This window comes from Strigops habroptila, chromosome 5, assembly GCF_004027225.2.
Source record: "Strigops habroptila isolate Jane chromosome 5, bStrHab1.2.pri, whole genome shotgun sequence".
NCBI lineage: Eukaryota > Metazoa > Chordata > Aves > Psittaciformes > Psittacidae > Strigops > Strigops habroptila.
Genome location: NC_044281.2, coordinates 72314724 through 72331140, shown reverse-complemented (window position 1 = coordinate 72331140; position 16417 = coordinate 72314724). Strand labels below are relative to the sequence as shown.

The 16417-nt window shown below is 40.8% G+C and overlaps 1 long non-coding RNA gene across 1 annotated transcript in view; it reads left to right on the top strand.

Annotated features, from left to right (window-relative positions):
- LOC115608375 overlaps window positions 1-13908 on the top strand; it is a 69624-nt gene extending 55716 nt beyond the window's left edge. Inside the window, exons 2-3 of the long non-coding RNA XR_003991520.1 lie at window positions 12848-12976; window positions 13765-13908. This is a non-coding gene — a long non-coding RNA (uncharacterized LOC115608375). The remainder of the gene's footprint in view (window positions 1-12847; window positions 12977-13764) is intronic.
- Window positions 13909-16417: the final 2509 nt, after the last annotated feature.

Sequence of the window (16417 nt, the reverse complement as noted above, 5' to 3'; positions counted from 1 at the left end):
ACTCTGAGCTCAGCAGTCAAAACCCCTGTTTACTGGGCCCATGGGTCAAGCTCAGAGCTCAGAGTCTAAAAACCTGCTATTCCCTGCAAGATGCATGCTGACCTACTGAGCTGGTATCAAAACCAGGAGGAATGGGGTGGCATAACATCTGAGATAATGCCAAGGGATATAGTGCAGAGGAAAAATGATGGGTACAGAGGAAGTTTGAGGCAAATAGGTTTTAATTAGAGTATCATTCAGCCGTTTGGATGTTTGCTGAATACTAAGTTAGATTTAACAAGGCATTTCCTTGCCAACCATTGCATACATTAAAGATTGCACAGAATGAAGAAAGACGTCCTAAGGGAATCCTAAGCAGAAGAGACCTAAATCAGAGTTTAAAGGGTGAACTCTACCTTTTACCCTGCTTACAAGTATCTACAGGGCAGTAAAACATTATTGCCCACTCACCTCAGCTCCTGCTTACTTCTGCCAACTGGTCTTATTATTCCAGTTTTAATAGGTGTAACTGCAAAACAGGACATGAATAGATGCAGCCTTCTTAGCTGGGTTCAAAGCAAGCACAAAGCAAAGACCAGAAAGGACAAGAAACTGAGGAAGGAGTGATTTAAATTGGACCTGTAAGTGAGGGTTCCTGTAAACATGAGACTGAGGCTGAGAAGTGAAATCTGCAAAGACTTCCTGACATTGTTAGAGAAAGATACTGCCTACTTTTTCCTTCTGACACTGGTACCCTTTCTGCTCCTTTACAGTTACAAAAATGGACCAGTGCTCAATGCCTGGTCCTTTTCTTTTGGAAGTGCCATGCTAGGCAGCTCAGCAGGCTGCAGGTACCAGCCCAAGTACCATCTGTCCAAGCAAAGGAGATCAACTTGGCCCTCTGGGAACAAGAGGCATTAAGATACTGGCTACATACTGGAGGATTTGTCCATGATACAGAGAGCTCATCATGTAGAAAAAAGCAGAAGCCATACTCCTGGTACCAGGTTTGGGAGACCTCAGGAAGCCCTCTCAGATGGAGAGAAATTTCACCTCCATGTGGATTTCCAGAGCAACTGAAGGTTGTGAATGTGTCATGTGGCATATCTTGGACATGAAGAAGGGGCAGGAAGGAACAACTGGCAGGGACATGATCACATCTTAATGTCAGCTTTCACAAACTGGAACATATATAGTTTGTTTAATTACCTTCTAAATGGCATTTTTACCCCATTAAAATGAAGCTGGATTTTAATATTTAAATAAATGTTAAACAATGTGATAACAGAATTTGTTTACCCAGATTAGAAATTCATATATATATACCTTTTTTGACCCTTTGCTCCATTTCTCTAAATTCTTCCAGGTCAAACCAAACAAAATTCCTCTCCTGACTCTTCCGTCTGTCCCTTACAAGACCATTATTTATTTAGCCCCATGTTTATGCTTAACTCTGCATCTATCTGAACCTTTTTGCAACTGTCAGTATCATAATACAGTCTGACACTATACTGTGACTTTTCTGTGACTGTGCACTGTGATCTTCATACTTTCAAATATTTCCTGCCTTTTCAAAGAATATGGTTAGTTTACTAGGTCAAAACCAGTCCATCTCAGGACGCTCCCAAAGCTGACTTTATTCTACCCCGACTACTAACTCCAGTTGATAACTGTGGACTTTCTTTTATATATTTTCAGAAAAGAGATTGAAAAGTAAAAGAAAAGGCTGAATGTAAACCTTAACATGCATACCAATGTGACAGAGAGTGAATGCAAGGAAAATTCACACTCTGACTGGCCTCTCCTCCTCTGTAGCCCAGGCTGAAACAGCCCCTGCGACTTCTGTCTTTGGCAGCTGCCCAGTGGATCGCAGCTGAAGATGCTCATGTGAACCTAAGGGAATCAAACCTGCCAAGTTCCTCATAGCTCCATTTGGTACAGACTCATCTTTATTTTATGCTCTTTTTTCCCCTGCTGTGGCTTGGTGCAGCTCTTCTCCGTAATTTCCATTAGGTTGCATAGATGAGAAGCATCACATACTTAGGAGAAGAGCAAACCTCTTCACCTCCCTGTCATCCTGGTTAGACATGAGATTCAGACTGGAAAGAAATCACAACTAGACAGTCAGAAGTGTCCTGAGATTCTGATGACGAAGGACAGCAGCAGAGGAGGCAGACACTGCTCATTCCTAGTTCTTGCCCCAAGAGAAAGCACAATTCGACCATGGCACTGAGAATTCAATGAGAACTATTGAGTTTCCAAAGCCCAGTGAAATCCTGAGGTACAAAACAAACCTGTCTGTCAGGAAGTTTTTGGAAGGAAGAGGGCCAAAGTCATGGTCTCTCCAGACTCTGGACCCACATTTGCCGCCCACCTGTCCATTTCTGCTTGGAAAACTTGTGCAATCTCTTATCTTAACGCTAGCTTTCCATTCGTATAGCTGTTGAGGCAGAATCAATATTGCATCGAGTTCTCATTAACTTTTGGGTGAAATGTGCATGCTTCCGCTAAGGAAATGGCTGTTATTTCCCCGTTCTACAGATGTCCCTATTTGTCACTACATCTGCAAGCATGACCCTGGATGTCAGACCCTATCACAGCAACAATCACCAGTACAGGGAGAACTTAACCAAAAGAGGATTTATTCATTTTTATCAACAACAAACAAGCAAAAAACAACAAGATGCATCTTGGCAAGGTAATTGAAAGAAACTCATCACTTTTAATGAAAGTTAAAGTGGTTGTATTCTAAGCAAGTTAATTATATCACCATATTATTGCTGACAGATTAATTTCATTTACAGTCAGTGGGGAGGTAACCCATACTAGAAGCCCATTGCAAAGCTTTTCATTGATTTTTAATGGGCTTTGGGTTGGGTCCTTGGCCAGTTTTTCCTTTATGCCTCTATAATGCTGAGCCATGAAAAAGCAGAGTTTAGTTTTACTTTCTTGTGCATTTTTTTTCAGAGGAAAATGATTGGCAGTAGTGATATTAATGTTGTAGTGTGAACTAGATCCCATTCTGACAAGTCCAAAATACTGTTTTAATAGCAAGAGGTGTAATAATCACCTGCTGAAATGAGTTTTCATAGGAAAAGGTGGGGGTTTTTCTTGCTCAAAACATTACTATTTTAATACTTTCACTTTCAAAAAGTCTTTTTTTCACTATTTTTCCTCCTTAAAAATCATTATAAAAGCTGTAACACAGAATAGCTGACAGTAGCAGCTTCACAGTTAAGCACTACTTTTCACTTTAAAGTAACAATCCCTCCTTCAGTGTTATTTAAAAGTGATGATGTTACTTTCAAAAAGAAAACATCTTGTCCACCAATTTACGACCACTTTTTCAGTTCCTACCTGATATGGAATTGTTCTACGATTAAAGAAAGTAAGAAAAGTTTCACCTACACTTGGTTTTCCCCAAGGAAAAAAAATAGTTTCTATAGGAAAAGTTTGAATGGGACCTTTCCTGCTAAAATCTCCTTGGGAAAATTTTTTCTTCTCTGCTGTGTATTAGATGCGACCTTTTTCTTCTTCTTTATGAGACATTGAATTAAACCTCTTCCCAGCTGAATGATGTATGCTATGTGTTTTCTGGCTGTCGTTTTTATGGTCTACATGATAGCTGTAATCTAGGATGCAGTGTTGAGACAGCCAGCTCCATCTGCACCCTTCTGGCCAGATTTTCCAGTTCTTCAGCTGCTCAGCAAGACCTGAGATGCTTTCAAATTAAATCAGTGCTGTTTAATCTACAGGGGTTTGTACCGTATTTGCTTTGAGTCATAGTTCAGAACTATGCATCCAAAGACCATTTCTATAAAAATATGTAAAGTAGGAATGAGCAACAGAGAAAGAATTATCCATATACAGAGATGGGTTTTGCAGAAGAGAGCTGTCCAGAGATGTTTAAAACAGTAAAAATTCATTTTAAATTTCACTATGGGTTTCTTTAATACCCAGGCATGGACATTTTCCTGACCCTCACCTTTCTTTCCATGGCAAGTGTAACAAGTAGAAAGTTTCTTTTTTGTGTTTGTATTGTTGCTGAAAGTGTGAAAAAGTAAACCTCTGCAGTCCCTGTAGCAGTCGGCAATGGCTAAACATCTGGTCTAACCCCCCTCCCGAATTTTAGGCTCCAGCCTCAAAAGCATCCGGCTGATCTTTTACATATTTACAGAAAGCAATGTCAAAATATCACGCAGCTTAAATGTTCGCTAACGGAAAGACACACAGGGTCAAGAAGGTTTACATTTCTCTGTGCTGCCATAAAAAGCTCTGCAGCACCTCACAGTTCCCCATGAGGAGAGTCTGTCTTCTTGTTGCTAATCTAACTTTCTATCCCACTTGTTCTGGTTCAGCGGGGCACAGAGTGGGTCTCACTCCCTGTCCCATAAGTGGCTGCATGTAAGTGACTAGTATTTAAGTATGAAACATACTGCTACAGCGGATAGTTCTCTCACTAGAATTTAAAGTCCAGCTCTTCTACACTTCAGTTTCATATTTTTATCTTATGCTTAAGAGAATCAGTTATAACCGCTTATCTTTCCAAGGTGTTGGCTCAGTGAAAGAGGTGTATCTGCTTCTTTGTGCATAGTTCCCACAGCTAGGCAGCTACAATAGCTACAAGACAGTCACATAGCCAAGAAGAGAGTCACAGAGAACTATGCAGTAGTTCCTCTAGAGCATATTCATATTCATCTTAGTCACAAGACATAGTTAATTGTTGGCATGAGAGCAAAGACAATTTATTGGTTTATGTTTATAACATTTATAAGGTTCTCTGGATACATACCACAGTCAGTATTTTTTATGGTTGAATTCACCCTCACCTGGGTAGTTTCACAGGATTTCAGTGCTTCTATGGTGGTGTAGGGCAGTTTACACATGAAAAAAGAGTATATCAGTTTGGTGCCTAGTCTGGAACAGAGGTGAATAAGGAGAAGTAGGTGCTGTACAACAGAGGTCTATTAAATCTTGTGTGGCATAAGAAAGGATTGCCTCTGGCAAAACATGGACTAGGACGTGTTTACAGTTTCTTAACAGAGCAGGTTTAAAGCAAAGCAAAGTCTTTACTTCACACAATATAGAGTTATGGATCTCCTTGCTGCAGGATATGGTTTAGTAGGGGATAAAAGTTTATGGCTTCAAAAAGGAGTTAGAGAAATGCATAGAAGAAATATCCCTTGGGAGCTATGGTCATCCCCTCCCACTCCACTAATATGCAAACTAAAAACAAGTGAAATCTAGGAAAGCAGCCTTCCCAAAGTTGTGGAAATATCATGATGCATTTGCCCTGCTCCTATACTCTTCTGGAGAAACAGGATCCTGGATGGGGGAAAGTTGGCCTCACTTCAAGGGGCTTTTATGTTCTACATTTATCCAGCATTTGCAAGCTTGAAATACATAGAGAAATTTACTTCAATAAATCAATTTGTAAAACTAGGTCCTCAGCAGACATGTTGCTTTAATTGTTAGTTGAGAGGTTAATTTGCCAAAATCCAATAGCTCTGTCTCCAGTGATGGCCATTATTTGCAGATAACAAACGTGGTATCAGCAATTTTTATAGCCTTTTAATGTGTTTTCTTTTAAGACAATGCTGCATGGAGAATAGATTAATGATCCAAATTGCAACAAGTTTTAGCTATCAAAAAAAGAGCTTATAATGCTGCTTAATGTATTCAATGCATCATCACTTGACAGGAACATATCACACTGAAGGCAGAGAAAGCAAGACACCATGTTTGCTTTACAGGAGCCTTGCTCTTTATTATTTGAAAGGAAATGCAGTAGAGAAAGAAGTTAAAGTATAACTCCAAGTTATACTTTATGAGAATGCACAGGTGGACTTAGAGTGATATTTTCCCTGAGATAGCCAATTAATTTTAAGGGAAGACAGCCCTCCCAGTAAATGGATAACTGGTCTGAATGTGCCTACTAACTCAAAGGTATGGCAACAGTCAAGATTGTAAGACCCAACAATCTCGGAAGTCTGTGAAGAGTCTCACTGTTTTCAATGGGCTTTGTATCAGGAGTTCCCCTTCAAATACCTTCACTTTTTTCTTAAAAAATGAACGGATTTTCCAACTATAACTTTACCTTGGGTTTTCCCTTTCTATGAATACAAAACCATGATACCACTCAAGCAAACCAGCAGCACGGGGGATTCCTCATGTTGTGCAATTAACTGTCATCTGAAAATAGGTGAGGTAAAATCTGGAAACAGGGTGCTTTGAGAAAAGTGTTGTGATTTGAGAGCAGCCTGGGGTTCAGCCACAAGCAGAACCTGGTATCAGCAGCTCCTCAGCACTTGGCTGTGTGCCTGCTCCTACCCTGCAGCAGATCTCTCATGAGTGCTCTCAGTTGAGCCTGCTGACGAAGAGCAGCATTCACATACGATAGCCCAGTTTGCTCAGAGGGTGTTATCACAACGTGGCTGACACACAACAAAACTTTCAGATGACAGAAACTTGCTCCTCTGAGCTTTCAGCTAACTCAATCACTGTTGTTATTAGCTGAATCACTGAAACTACAGGGCTCAAGATTTTTATTCTAGGAGCATGTTTTTAAAAGCTCTTTGTCTGTTCTACAAATACATGTACCCATCTTTCTGCGGTTTTCATTTATAGAGCTTATATTAAGCCCCATTTTGCTCTCTAAATCATCACGAGATTTCAGCCAAAGAGCAAATCACCAGTGACTTCTGATTCAAACACAAATTCCACACCCAATCCTTTTCAGCTTCCTTCTTCATAAGAGTCATCCTCTGTACACCACTGTAGAGGAAAAGGTGTTTACAATTTCTGCTTTCAAGACTAATAAAAGGCTAGATAAAACAGTCCCAGTGTAGAAGTATATGATCATAGATCCAGATTCAGGGAAGAACTGTCGTATTATATGACCTAAAAGGAGCTTACTATAGCTAGATGATCTTAAGGTCCTTTCCAACCCTAACTATTCTATGATTCTATGATTAGAAATTAACTTCTATGATTAGAAATTAACTATATTGTCAAGAGGTTTTAAAGACTACCTTAAGAGATAATATGTGCAATGCACTACACAAAAAATAGTTATAAAACCAAACCCCTAATTATTTTCATGTAATTTGGGGACTGCTTTTTTAGTCCATGTGAAAGCTTCCAGCTAACGTACTCTAAAATATCTATGCCTCAACATATTTCCAGCATGGATCCACATTGGAGCTAAGCCATGACAGTTCATTCTTGTTTTGTCTGTGAAAGATCTCATGTATGAAACAGTTGATCAAGCTGAACACTAAAGAATACTGTGAGTATAGTAGCCTCAAAGGCTGTAAAATGGCTCCTAACTGAACTCTAGCCATGTGTGGAGGACTATACCACTAAAGAGGCTTACAGCAGTTTTATGTGTCTGCACTTTCAGCCGCAGTAAAAGCCTTTTGTGGCCAGTGAACACCAGTGATTTCCGAGGGACTGCTCCCTGCCTGAAATCTCATCCTGCCTCAAAACAACTTTGTCTCTCCTGGGCTGGAAGTTACTGTCACCCCTGTGGAACTGCTGCACCCACAGCACAATTCTGGCAACAAAGTCACAAAATTATCCAATTAAAAGAGCAGTTACAGAGCAACTGTAAAGAGAAATTAAAGGTGGGAAGTCATTTGAATGACCTGCTGCCCAAGGAGTCCTAACACGGAACTGGTGTCAGTGTCAGATCTGTGCTTACTACAGTAGGGCTAACTAGATCCCACAGTAAGCTTAAGCCTTTCCTCTGTCTTCAGAGGCCTTCACAGCTTTCCAAGTACAGCAGCTGGAAAAACAGCTGGCCCAAGTCAAGATTTCTTTGTAACAGCTCAATCTTTTCAAGAACTTGGTGGATTTTTTCTTCCATATAGTTTGTTTGGTGGGGTTGTGGTTTTTTCTTCCCATCTGTGAAGGGTGTAGGTATCAAGAAAAATGAACCAACCTCCCCTTGCAAGATATGGATTCAATCCAAGGCCAAAGAAAGCTGTACCTAAAGGAGTCCAACTTCAACAGCAAATCTGTGGTCTTTACTGGTGTTTCCAGTAACTGCTTTATTATGGACATGTTACCTTCTATTCATTGCATCTCCTTGTAAGTACTCTTGCCCATCGCTCTAGTTCAATCCAGTGCAAAGAAATAGTGCGCACTGACATTAGCCGAGTGACTATATTTTTTATTAACTAAGGTAATATCAGGGATGGATAAAGCAGCCTAATTCCATGATCCTTAAGAATATTTAATCCATATATTTATTGTGAAGGTTTAATCTCTAAGATTCAGCCCTTAACATTTTGAAAATTATTCCTTTTTAGAGTATAAAGTCACTGCTGCAGAAACTGGATTTGATGCCTGTTATCCACAACCATTTTGAATATTTATATGCCTGATGTCCAGACCCATGAGATTAAGTACCCATGTGGCCTGCTTCTAACAGTAATGTAATCAAAAGATTGGGTTTTTTTAGCCCTGTTTGTTCTCTCAAAACTTGACAGGGTGGCCTTAGCCCAAAAGAGAATGAGCTGCTGGTTTTCAAGACACTTTTCTTTTTGCCGCATAGTCTTGGGAAGCCTTATGTCACTGAAAATTACCAACCCCTATGGAAAAGCTCTCCACAGGCCTTCGCACTCACTGACCTTTCCCTGCACATGGGACTGATTCCAGAAGTGCTTTATAAGCAGTAATTCTTCATCCTGGCTATGAGTTGTCCAAGGGGATTTCTGCTTTCATAATCTTCTTCCTGCTTTGTTATTTGTGGTGAGAAGGAAAAGCAAGGAGAGAACAATGACTGTAGAGCAAAGAGGTAGCTAAACCTCTGAGAGCCATTATATGCAAAGGAGGAGATAACACTACTCTATGTTCGGGAAAAGAAAACTAGTTCCATGACATGACCATAAACTGAACTTTAAAAACACAGGTAACTGGTCTGAAAGCAGTGGAAAGTGCTTGTCTACTTAAACACTTTCCCAAACTGTTCCCCTCTTCAGAATGAAACCCTAAAAAAGAGGCTGGGAAAATGAGCCTGTGATAGAAAAAACAGACCAGCAGGCTAGAAAGATATAAAGCATAATAAAAATATGTCACAGGCTATTGCAAAAAGTCATTTCTAGTTAAGAAAAAGTGACTTGCAAGACTAATTTGAGAATATATTTGTCATGAGTAGATAAGATGAGCCAAGATTTTTAAATCAGCCCATCCTGCTTCCTTTGGCTGGTAGCAAAGAAAAAGAAACTTTGTGCACAGCAAGGAGAATCTGATGCCGAGCTAATCGAGTGTGCGTGCAGAGTGAGCAGCAGATGACAAGGACAGGGTTGGCAGGATGTCGCCAGATTGTTTGATTAGCAATGGGACGGTTCAAAAGCTCCCTACCCTACCGGGGACTTGGCACAGATGTTGGCACATGACTCAGTCCTCAAGTAGCTGTTCTCTGCAATACTGTTTGAGAAATGGCTCTGCTTCTCTGAAAACAGGAAGGGAATTAATTAAAACAAAAACAAGGATGAGAAAGAAAAGCTACGAGACTTTGTCTATAAATGTTAGATTCTGGCTCTTCGTTCTTCTAATACCACAGAAACTTCAGATGAAATGAGACATTTGAGAAGGGATAAAAATTGGGTAGTCTGAAATTAAATCTGGCAAAAGTAATATGAGGGAGCGTTGATGAGTGGGTGTTTTCTTTCCCCTACAGTTGATATCCATGTTATTGCTTTTCTCTGTGTGTTAGTTTAGACCAAACAGCCACAGAAATTAAACGGAAAAAAAAGTAAGTTGTTTTGGGTTTTTTTCTGTGGGACAAACATGTTAAGAAAAGCAGAAGAACTATTCTGTGATGCATCAAAGTTGCATCTCCGTTCTGGGACAGCTAAGAAAAAAAAGGTGATTTTACTGATGTGTATATAGGGGTGTGGAGAAAGTCCTAAACATCAAACCTACCTACAGAACAAGTATAAAAATCACCTCTGATTACTAACAGCAGCTCTTTCAATTTAGGGACAAAATATGTATGGATTAAGAGCAATTTTCTGAGCCATCCAAATCAACATCTTTGGAAAGAATCAATATTGTTGATGCTATAGCATCAAAGCTACAATCCAAATTATGTTGTCCAGACACACAGGTAAATACTATCCTTGCACTGAAGGCAGTTCGGGAAAATTAGAGGAACTGACATTACACCTGAGATTTTAAAGACAGCTTGAATTGCAAAATAACGGCCTAAATACCTTAGAAATAAGATATACATTGATGATATTTTATACATTTAGTATAGCACATAATCAGCTGTCATGATTTTGAATAGCTCTGTTAAAGTCAACAGGGCAGAACTAGTTTTTAACTTCTGACAGCTAATCCAGAGTATGGATGAGACTAGCATATAACAATCATATAGGTATATGGAGAAATACCGTAACATAGCCAGAAGTCTTATAGTGGGATTATAGTATATATGCCTATATACTTCCTTCCAAATTGTACATGTAACTGCAATCTTGTCAGTTTTCCAACATGTTCAGATGGATATGTTGCTTCTCTCTAACACGTCAGTTTTCTGACTAACCTGTCATAACAATCTGTCATAACAATTCTCTGACACCTTACCACTGCTTTTTAAAATATGAGGGGGGTGTTCTGCAATCACAAGTTAGATTCATGTTCCTAAATAAGAGTGTGTGGGAGGTGTGTGACAGTGTAGATATAAGTGTGTACGTATGCGTACGTAGACAGACACATACACAAATCCAAAATATCTGACTGTGAATCATTAGAATTACAATTAGACAGAAGCAAGCAGTGCCAAGTTGGACATTTCTCCAAAGTTGGGCATCCTTCATTTTCCAGCTTTGTGGAAGACCCCTTTTGTATTCTGTGACCACATAATTCTGTGCGCTGCCAGTGTAGTAACATCACATTGCTGAGAAATTAGCTCCTTGTTTGAACAGACTTCGCATTTGGTTTAGGAGAGAACTCTCTCCAGTTTCAGTCAGATTCATTGATTTACTTGATGATGTTCAAATGATACGTCTTCCTTTTAGTAAAATGGGCTAAAGAACATAACATTAAATGCCCAAGTAGGTACAGTTGCTTGACGCAAGCCCCTCTGGAAAGCCTGGAAACATGAGAACTGTTCAAAAAGTTGTCATCTTTTCTTAGAAATAACGGGCTTTTTGTTCTACACCTCACACCCAGACCTGTCAAGTGATTCCTGGAATTTCCTAATGATAGAACACATTTCCAGAGCTGAGGTCTAAAAACATACATCTGCATAATTTAAATTCACAAGACCCTGACCTCAGCCCACAGATACTTGTTGATAATGATGCTCCATTCTCAGTTGCAGTTATTTCCAATAGATGAGTGTTGCTCATTGGTCAGAATGGGAAAACTCATGGGGAAAAAAGACAAAATCTGGAAGATAACTACAGAAATTTTGTCTGCTTCTTACAATACACAGCTGTTAATTATCCTACTCTTGATTTTCTCAAAGGGCTGTCAAGAAATTCAGAATAATCTAAACGTTAGGTTCTGTAACATTCTAGAACTAATAAGTGGTCCAGTGCTCTGGTGACTTTGTCTATTAAATTATTAATTAAACCCCCCAACCTATCGATTGGCAGCTGAACAGTCATACAACACTTTCTCAGCTGTGAAGACAGCCAGAGCCACATACAGGTTGAGCCCATTCTCTGGAACATGAGAAGCACCTTTGTTGTTTCTCTGCAGCGCTCCCCAGACCTACAAGATCCAAATCTTACATTCTCCATAGACCAAACACACCAAATGTTCTCCAACAGCTCACAGAGAATGTAAGACCCTCAGTTTGGACACTTGTGGACATCAAAGCTACATCCTCCTGCCTGCAGAGGAAACAAGCAGCACTGCCTGAAAATTTTGAGGGAACAGAGAAAGAACATCACATCCCACATACAAAGAAAAACAAACACTCCATGTTTCCCATGGCCTTCTTTCTTTTTCCTTCTTCCCATTTCTAAGTGAAAACAGTCCCTGCTGGCCTGATTTGTGGGGAAATCTCTTCTGACAAGCAGCTTAACCCCAAGTGCTTGAAAGTGAAAGCAAACGGGTCCCTGAAAGACTTTTCTGTACCTCTGAGAATATCAGTGTTCTCTACTCCTCTTTTTCAAGCTGAAGTTCATCTTGGATGTTTCAGAAGTAGATGAAGTAGCCTAGAAACTAAGCTGTGTATAAAAAGGGTATAAAACATGTTTCTGGCCTTTGCATTCATTTTAAACTACCATCTCAATATCTTTTCTCTGTTTCTGGGCATCCTCTTTGACCCTTGTAATCATTACAGATGTCTCTCAGGCAACCTCACCCCCCTGCCCTATTCATTTCTAATAGTGATTGCACTAAAGACTTCACTGTATTCGTGGCTGTTTAATCATTCATCACCAGGCAGCCTGGAAAATGCCACTGCTCTATGGCTGTGGCTGTTAGTGAGGACTAGTAAACTCTGCCTGAAATGAAGAATGGGTCATTGTGAACAGGCTTAAATTCTGCCTTTACAGGCACATCCAATAAAGAAACATCCTTCACACTGGGACTGTCCAAAACCCATTAACGTCACTGGAGACACCTGATCTCAGTGGGTTTTAAATTAGACCCTATAGCTGAGACTTCCAAAGTAGCCTGGAGGATTCAGACACATATCTTTCTTTAAAGTGAGGGTGTATTAAAGCAAATGGAAGATATGTGTCTGAAATCCCCTAGATTGCTTTGAAAAACTAAACTACTGTGCAAGCTGTACAGCTTTCCCCATAAAAACAGCTGCCAGCTCTTGCTTTGGTAAAAGTGATGAAACTGCTGTGAAGAGATCCACACAAAGGCCTGGACCCTTCATCCTTTTGCAAAACAGGGAGAAGCATGGCTCAAGTGCTTTGTTTTCACCATTAAACCTTCCCCAGTTCAAAGCCGCTTAGAAGAGCAATTGGTTTGCTCGGGATCAGCAGGACTGTCCTGACAGATGAGACTTCAGCCTGCACAGGTAAGGGCTTCCGTTTCGACCATGTTTCTGCTTGTCCCAGGCTCGCTGGGGAGCATGCAATAATCACAGTGGTTACACCAGAGGGAGGATGATATGGAGGAAGGAGCAGACATACCCAGGTGCCATTTTCTCTCATAGAGTTATAGAGTCTCATTTGAGGCTCAGCAACAAGGATCTCTGTTTTTATCAAAGAAAAAGAAGACAGCTAGGAGTCAGGTCTTCATCCCAGATTAACCGAATTTACCACCCACAAGGGGAGACTTTAGCATGCACTTTTAGCAGCAGTTATCCCAACCTAAAACCTTAAACATTGAAAAACATCTGAAATTGTGATTCGTATTTTCCAAATGGGGGTGCCAATCCAAGGCTGTTAATCCCACAGAGAAATTTGGGCCTTGGAATACCCATGGTGGCTCTTCTCTCACCTGACCTTAGCCACCAAGAAAGTTCATGTCCAGTTGTATTGCATCTGGCTGAGATGGAGTTAGTTTTCCCCATGGAAGCCATCATAGTGCTGTGCTTTGTATTGGCAGATAGAAAGGTGTTGATAACACAACAGTGTTTTGGCTACTGCTGAACAGTGCCCCGCAGCATCAAGGCTTCTCTCCAACATTCCCTCCTCACCCATAGGCTGAGGGTGAGCAAGATCTTGGGAGGGGACATAGCCAGGACAGCTAACCCCAACTGACCAAAGGAATTTTCCATCCCATATGACATCTGCTCTGCAATAAAAGCTTAGAGAAAGGAGGAGGGGGAAGGCATTCATTATTACATCATTTGTCTTCCAGAACAACTACTACACATACTGAAGCCCTGTTTCCTGGGAAGTGGCTGGATATTGCCTGCTTGTGGGAAGGAGAGAATAAACCTTTTGTTTTCCTTTGCTTCTATGTGTGGCCATTGCTTTTGCTTTTATTAAACTGGCTTTATCCTGACCCATGAGGGTTTTTTCCATCTTATTTTATCCCCCCTGCCACATACTGCTGAGGAGGGGAGTATCAGGCTTGGTAAGCACCTGGTGTCTAGCCAAGGTCAACCCACCACACCAGTCCAGGTTAGTTGACTAAGGCAAACACTCAGAGAGGTGTCAGCAGAAAGATTCATCATATTCTTACATGAGGTTACAGAATAATCTTCCACCAGAGGTGCCTTGTTGGAGGGAGAGGAAAGAAGTACCTTGGAGACATGTAAGTCTGAGATGGCTAAAGCTGTCTGGGAGAAATTGCCTTTTAACGTCACAGTATCTGAAGGCATCTGGCCAGGACCAAATGCTCAAGAGGAAGCTGAAGAGAAGCACAGGGAACAAAATGCTGGCATCTCTGCCTGCATAGATACCCATGCATGGGGGCCAGCAAGCTGGGAGAAGGCCTGCAACATCCCCTCACACACATTAAACAATATCTGGTGTGTGGTTCCCCATCAACCTATGTGCAAGGCTGGTCTGGTCACGTGTTCAGTGTCAACGAGGTTGAGCCCTCCAGAAGAGACTGACAAGGAGAGCATCATCATCAGCCTGACAGCATCTCCCAGGGCAGGTCTTATCACACATCTTTTGCCTTCTGCCTGGCTTTGACAAGGACATGGTTTTGTACAGCTCAGCCCCCTAAAAAAAAGCCTCCATTTTCTGAGAAGTCGTGAGAAAATCCTTCCTATAGCCCACAATGGCAATCTGCTTATTAGTCAGACTGCCTCTCCTAATTGCATTGTTACTTCATGGCAGGCTAGGACAAGACAACATCATTAGCTGAAGTTTCTTCATTTTAGCAGTCCTCTGCCTTCATACTTGCTTTAGCAGGTAATGGGTGAAGTTTAGTTGCACACCTGCCATGCAGCTCAGATGCCATGCTGCTCACACACTGTGGTTGTGTGGATGCTTGGTCAGTTCCCTTCATTTTTTGTGTTGCTTACAGTCATTTCCCTTTATTTCTTGCATTTTAGGAGTTCTGAGAATAGGTGAAATTCTGTTACAACTACAAAGACTAATTGCATTTTAGGTGCTATTTCATAGCAGCAGAAATGCCTTCAGACCTTGGGTTAATTTTAGATCTCAAGTATCAGAAAGTTGGAGATGATCAGCTCAGGGTTTCCAACTCTGACTTGTCTCCTGTAAACACAACCAAAAACTCAGAAGATTCAGACTGGGCAAATGTTAAGCCGAGTCCAGGGATCTGTCCGTAGTTCATCTTTTTAGTGCAGGAAAAATGGACTTAAAGGGAAAACTGCTGTAAAGGAAAATTTGATAAAGATGATAAAGATGATGCAAGAGAGAACTCTTGCTCTGCTGAGTTATTACAACCTGTGCAAGACAAGTCTCCGAAACAAGTAAATGAGCATTTGAAAAGCTGCTGTTAATTACACTTAAGATAACAACCCCAGTGAGCCAGCTGCCAGGGAAAGGGATGGATTCAGCTTCTACTCTATGCTTACCTGGAGAAAAGTCTGCTGAGAAACAAGTAGGATACATCTCTCTCTAGACAGAAAGTTCATGATAAAAAAAGATTTGAATAGACAGAAAACTGATTTTCATGGAAAGTGATCTATTCATATTTCTCTTTACTTTTATCACACAGCTGAACAGTTTAACTCACAAGGAATGTAAATAAATTTGTGTCAAATATTAAATAAAGTTTTTCTTTCTTTTTTTTCAATTTCATTTCTTCCTCTTTTTAATAAATCTTGTTTCGGTTGAGATTATGCTCATAAAGGCAATTCATGCAGGAGCCACAGAGAAAACAGATGCTGTAATCTTTGAACAGGAGTGCTGAAGAGCAAGGCAAAAGAGAGTTTGGAAATGAAAATTACTACTTTGTCTGAGGGACTTAAGGGATAGAAGTAGCTTACGTGGGAGGTATAAGATGTCTCTCTCCATATTTATGGCAGAACTGACCCATGGTAGTGCATAGAGCCACAACAGTATTCCTGTTAAATCACTGACATCAAAATGAAAGCTGAGTGCCCAGTGCCTGCAATGGCATGGTGGGCAGAACTGTGCCAGATTTTCTCCATATAGAACTGGAGAGAGGGAGCCAAAAAGGAGCCAGTGGCTCTGCAATGAGGCATCACCCACCGGGGGCTTGAAGACCCCATTTCCCGTGGAAGGAGGCCATCACCCCTACACAGTAGCCACCAGAGAAGCTGGGGGGTGGCAGGGAAGGAGGGGAATTGGCCCCATGCAAAAAGGAACTGTGATTATAATATAGCTTATATGATGCTTATATGTATTGACCTTCACATACTGCTTCGAGTGTTCAGTAACATCTGGCTTTGCAATAGGGGTAGGAGAGTACAGGCATTGCTGTAAACGGCTTGTGTGGGGTCATGTGTGGGACAGCATGCAGTTTCTTTTCCACAGGTTAAAGGAAGATGGAGTTAAATTGTAGCAGATGTAGGAATCACATCAGAGAAAGCTACAGCAGCTCAGCTTACTTAGCCTGGCAAAAT